Raw genomic sequence first — 6780 nt, forward strand, 5'->3', positions numbered from 1 at the left:
ATAGATAGATAGATAGATAGATAGATAGATATTCCATTCCCCCTGGGTCTTTATGACATCTGATTTTGATTTTTAGTCTTGAATTATGGACCTGTTTCTATCTTGTGGAAAGCTTTCACTTTGTATTTCATCAGACAAGAAACAGCAACTGTGGCCATACAGCCACGCTATAATTGCACCCTGTAAAACCCCAATAGGACAAGTGCCAAAACCAGCTGCTATATACCAAGCAGTGTCTACAACCAATATCTGTTAAAAACACTGTTAAGTGACCTGTAAGAGCAGTAAACAAAGAAGCCCATCTGCTGATCACACCTACCAGGAAGTAATTAGAGTGGTCTTAAGAATACAGCAACTTACATTTATCCAATCAATACAAATACAGTGCCACAATACCTAAAAACCAGCAGAAAAATTCTGCTCATGTAGAGAAAGAAGACAGAGTATTTCAAACAAACAACCAATAAGAAGAGCTAGAAATGACACTAAAGGGTGAAGAAGCTTTGAAATTGTCTTAAAGGGAACTTAGGAGAATGATATTGAGATGCATACAAATGTTCCATAGAAAAGTTGAGGAAAATAAGCAAGTAGTCAGAAAAGCACTTCAAGAACAATCAAGCAAAATATATATAACATTAGAAGCAACACAAAACTCACAAAAAGTGATCCAGACAATTAATGCTATAATATTAGAAAAGGACAATATGCTCAAAGGGCAAAGGAGCAGAATTGAAGGAATGGAAGTCAGAATCAGCAAACTTGAAGGTAAGTCTCTCAATACTGCTAAGATAGAAGAACAATCAGAAAAAGAATGAAAAATCTGAAGAAAGCCTAAAATTTATGTGGGACAACATGAAGAGGAATAACCTGAGGTTGATTGGAATTCCAGAATAGGAAGAGACAAAGAAAACCATAGAAAAGATGGTTGAAGAGCTGCTGAAAGAAAATTCCCATTACATCTTGATGGTGAGAAGATAAGCATTTAAGAAACTGAATGAACCCCAGGTAGGATAGACCCCAAGAGAAAATCACCAAGACATATTGTAATTTAAGAGAATTCTGAAAGCAGCTAGGGAGAAATTAATTGTTACCTACAAAGGAAAGCCAATAAGCTTCTATTTCTCAGCAGAAACCTGTAAGCAAGAAGTCACTGGGGAAACATATGTAAAACTCTGGTATCGTAGTGGTTACGAATCGGGCTGTGAACCTTAAGGTCAGCGGTTTGAAACTACCAGCCGCTCCGCGGGAGAAAGATGAGGCTTTCTACTCCCATAAGGATTTACACCCTCGGAAACCCTGTACAGGGTCACTATGGGTCGGAACCGACTCAACGACACTTAACAAGAACAACAATGTAAAACTCTGAAAGAAAAATCTCTGCCAACCAAAACTCATATACCCAGCAATGCTGTCAATTAAATATGACAGCAAAATTTCAGGATAAATAGTATTCATTATAGTATGTGTACATAAAAAAGGGAGGGGATAATAGAGATAAATACTGTAAGCTATGGTGCATGGAAGAGATTGTAAGCATTGCAATGATTCGTTCAATGTAAAAATGATTATCTGCCCTGTAAACCTTCACTCAATTCACAATATATGGTTTAACAACAAGAACGAAAAAGGTCTATGTTGTTGTTTGTTGTTAAGTTCGGTCAGGTTGGTTTAAACATATAGCAACCCTGTGTACAATAGAATGAAACTGTCCTATCCTGTATCATGCTCACAATCACTGCTTTGTTTGAGCCCATTGTGTCAGCCGCTGTATAAATCCATCTCATTGACTGTCTTTCTCTTTCATTGATCCTCTACTTTACGTAGCATGATGTCTTTCTCCAGGGGCTATTCCCTCCTGTTGATATATCCAATGTACATGGGAGGAAGTCTCATGACAATCATTTCTAAGGAAAACTCTGGATGTACTTTTTCCAAGACAGATTTGTTTGTTCTTCTGACAGTCTATAGTATATTCAATATTATTCTCAATCATCATAATTCAAATGTAACAAGTCTTCTTTTCAGTAGGTTTGTCTAATGCAATACATTGTTTGATTTTCTGACTGCTGCTTTCATGGGCATTGTGGATCCAAAACAAAATCTTTAACAACTTCAATGTTTTCTCCATTTACTATGATACTACTTATTGGTCCAGTTGTGAGGATTTTTGTTTTCTTTATGTGGAGGTTCAATTCATACTGAAATCTGTAATCTTTTATTTTTATCAGTAAATACTTCAATCCTTTTTTACTTTCAGCAACAAAGTTTGTGTCATCTGCAATCTCAGGTTTTTAGTAAGTCTTTCTTCCATTCTCACGTCATGTTCTTCCTCATACAGTCCAGCTTCTAGTATCATTTGCTCAACACAGAGATACATACAAATACATAGTTCATATTAAAAGTTAATAGAATTTTACTACTATAATTTTGAAACTGGGATCTAAACAATTTCACCACGAACATACAAAAATCTCTCCCCTTTCATCTCTACCTTAATAATGGAAAGGCAACTTCTCAGAAAGTTTGAATGAAATGAAGAAATGAATATGTACATTCCATTTCCAAAAAAACAGAGAGCTCTAAATAGAAAATCCTGCCATTGAAGTCAACAATATTGACTTGCTCTGGGGTCAGTTTTAGAGCTGTCTACTTTTCAGAGAATATTTAGCTACAGCTAATTGGAAGAATCAAATGTAGTTCAAGTCCAGGGCTACCTGAACTCTTCAGAAACCAGAAAAGAAAAATGAATGGAAAATGTTAATTATAAATTCTAACATTTATTGAATATTTTCTATCTGCCAAGCAATGTGTTGTAAACATTTTCATATTTTAAGTAAAGTAATCCTTACAACCATCTTAGAAAGAACATAGTATTAATTCCCATATATCATAGGGAAAAAAACCCTTAGATATATAGAAATTATTTAGACTTTATAAGTTCAAACAGTGAGAGCCAGCAATAAATTATGATATCAAACAAATTGATCTCAGAATTTACATTTAAATCACTATGGTATACCTTACAAATGATCTGGGTTGATGCTGTAGGGCAAATGCAAATTTTACTACAGAAGCACAAAATTATGAAATACCAGAAAGACCATAAACATTTGACCAAATTCATCTATCTATTCATTTATTTGTTTTATTTCATCACAGTGTGTCCATTGTATTCCTAATAAACTAGTTTTGAAGTAAAATCAACTCAATTTGGAAACACTGTCTCAACTCAAGAAGCTACCGGACAATGCTAACTGAAAATATTTATTTCCCTTTTAGTCTGCTTTCTTTAACTGAAAATTAAGGACTCATTAATTCTGTCTAGAAAATGCTCTCAACTAATTTACTGCTCTGAAATGCACTTAACATATGCTAAAATCCTTGGAGGAAAAAATGAGCAACTCTTGCTGGATCCTTGCTTCAAGAAGCATGCAGCCTGATTTGGTAGACATATACCTAAACAAGCATTTATGATAATCTATTATAATAAGGACTACTTAGTGGAGGAAAGGGAAGCCATGAGACCAAACAATAAGTTTGGTAATGTAGGGAGGTGGGGACTGCACCTGGAAGTGTGGCTTTCAGGCTGTGCAATATTGGTGATCGTAGTTACCCTCAATATCTCTTACTATAGTTGTTAATTGCTGTTGACATGGTTCTGACTCAAACCCTGCATAGGGTTTCTGATAGTAGGCTAGTAGGCTTGAACCATCAATTTTGTGGTTAGTAGTCCAGTGCATACACACTAGGACTCCTCAGAACCTAGTAAAGAATCTCAACTGCCTATAATCATCCTCAAGGCATTCAGTAGTTCTTAAAAAGTTCAAATGAGAAATTGCAAGAACAGTAAAATGCTTTGTAAATGATAGAATCTATCCAAACACAGTATATTATTATTGTTATCATTATTACTGTTAAAATGCTATTAATACAAGATATAACCAGATTAACTCATTGCTGGAAGGTGCTCTCTTAGCTCTCGTGTTATGAACTTTGATGCTTACTGCAAAGACTGTGAGGGGACCATGCTTGATTTCCTTGGGCTGCAAGAGTGGAAAAGAGAAATCAAACTCAAAATCAGTCCGAGGTTGATTCCTATGAATTTAATGTCAGACATGCCTCTATTCTACAACCTTCTTTTCCCTATTCTGACACCAACCATCCCTCTCACAGCACTCTCTCTTTCATATCTGGGTGCTATAATCCATTGCAATGACCATACAAAACTCAAAACAATATTCACAATCGTGAAGTTTATTACGGAAGTGAACAGGTCACAATTCAGGATCAAAAAACAACTCAGGATGCAGCAGTTTTTCAATCAAGAACACCTCTTCTTTGTCTTACCATAGACACATTCCACTCTTGTCCTCAGCTTCTCAGTCATGTGATCCTTGATCTTTGCCCTGCTTTGGCAAGTGTTACAAACCTCTTTTAGCCAGTCTGTGAGTGCACAAAGGGTACAGTCTGAAAGCCAGCTTCCTGTCTGTAGACATTCAGTTTTACTAAGTTCTTGGGCCTAAAGTCTCCAACTGCTCTGTCACTCCTTTGTGCATAAATGACCACACTGAATCATTTGAAGAATGTCTTAAAGTAAATTGAATTTTTAATAGGTGGAAAAAATGTATTCTTTGTCAACTAAAAAAATACAAAATAACAATAAATTCTAATATAAAGCCTGAAGCAAGATATTTTTAAATATCAGAAATATATGTTTCAAATGTATTACATTTGAAATCATTTCATGAAATTTCCTGAAGCTACTATGAATGGAAAACAACAACAACAACAAAAAAAATAGAAGTGGTACAATTTACTTAAGTAGATTCTGGAGTCTATCTTGAAGGCAAAATCTAAACAGTCAATGGGTTGGCTTCTAGAAACTGTTTTCCAATCTAGAAAATTTTAGATAAGTCAGCATCAAGTAATTACATATAGTTACTGTGATTAAAGGATATGACAAAAATTGTATTATGTGATTTTAAAAATTAGTGATATGTTATAACCCACAGTGTATGTTTTACTTGTTTCCATTTTTCCCTCAGGCTTTCTTCATACTTTTGGGTACTTATTTAGTCTTTACTTGGTTTTGCTTAGCCCTCCTTTGGTTCTGTGTAGGCCTTCTTTGACTTGGTGTAGGCCTTCTTGAGTTTCTGTAGGCCTTCTTCAACTTAGTGTAGGTCTTCTTGGGCTTTGCATAGCCCTTTTTAGCTTTTTGTTAAGACCTTCTTCAGCTTTGTTTAGCTCTTTTTCGTGTTTGTTTACCCTCCCTCATTTTTGTTTAGCCCTTCTTTAGCTTTGTTTCTCCCCACCCCTCTTTTTTTTTTTTTAGCCCTTCTTCAGCCTTGTTTTGCCCTTCGTGGCTTTGTGTAGGCTTTCTTTGGATTTGCATAGACCTTTTAGCCTGTTATTTAGCAGGGTCACCCATTGCAGACAGGTTTCAGCTGAGCTTTCAGGCTAAGTCAGACTAGGAAGAAGGAGACACATACTACTTCTGAATGTTTAGCCACTGAAAACTTTATGAAAAGCAATGGGAAATGATCAGATAACAGCAGGATATTAAATATAGAAATGTTATGGATGACCTCAGAGTATTCACAGATATAGTGTCAGAAGATGATCCCCTAAGATTGAAAAGCACTGAAAATATGTTGGGGGGGGCAGTGGCCTCCTCAAAGTAGAGTTGACCTTGATGATATGAATGGAGTAAACCTTTCAGGACTTTCATTTGCTGATGGGGCGTAGCATCCATTAATAATCAGAACATAGAATGTACGAAGTATGAATCTAGAGAAATTAGAGTTGTCAAAAATGAAATGGGATGATTAAATATCACTATCCTGGGCATTTTCATTGTTGTTAAGCACTGTCAAGTCACATCTGACTCATAGCGACCCCGTATAGGTTTTCTGAAGAGCAGTTGGTGAGTTTGAATCAACGATCTTGGTTCAAACTGACCTTGCTGTCCAGTGCTTATCCTATGGCACCATACCAAGAGTGAGCTGAAATTGACCAGTATTGGCCATTTTGAATTTGAAAATCATTTGGTTCACTATGCAGGGAAAGACAAATTGAAGAGGAATGGCATTGCATTCATCATCAAAAAGAATATTTCAAGATCTATCTGTAAGTATAATACTCTCTGTGATAGGATAATAGTCATATGCCTACAAAGACTTCTAATGTGGTGCTGTAGGACCAGCAGTACACTGAGAACCATAAGGTCTGCAGTTCAAACCACCAGCAGCTCCTTGGAAACTCTATGTAGGGTCACTGAGTTGGAACCGACTCAATGACAACAATAATAGCAACAAAAATGGGGAAAATATTAAATGATGGAGAAAGCATGAAAAGAAGATGGAAAGAATATACAGTCACTGTACCAAAAAGAAATGGCCAATGTTCAATCATTTCAAAGGTATCATATGATCAAGAGCCAAAGGAGGAAGTCCAAGATGCATTGGAAGCATTGGCAAAGGACATGGTTTCAGGAATTGGTGGAATGCAAATTAAAAACTTTCAATAAGGCGCTCACTCGTCTATGCCAAGAAATTTGGGAGAAAACTACCTGGTCTACCAATTAGAAGAGATCCATATATGTGCCCTTCCAAAGAGAAGTGACTGAACAGAATTCATTGGACAATATCATTAACATCACAATCAAGTAAAATTTTGCTAAATATAATTCAAAAATAGCTGCAACAGTACATTGACAGGGAACTACCAGAGGTTTAAGGTGTATTCAAATGAGGATGTGGAGTTAGGGAAATAATTGCTGAC

This window comes from Chrysochloris asiatica, unplaced genomic scaffold (genome assembly GCF_000296735.1).
Source record: "Chrysochloris asiatica unplaced genomic scaffold, ChrAsi1.0 scaffold00001, whole genome shotgun sequence".
NCBI lineage: Eukaryota > Metazoa > Chordata > Mammalia > Afrosoricida > Chrysochloridae > Chrysochloris > Chrysochloris asiatica.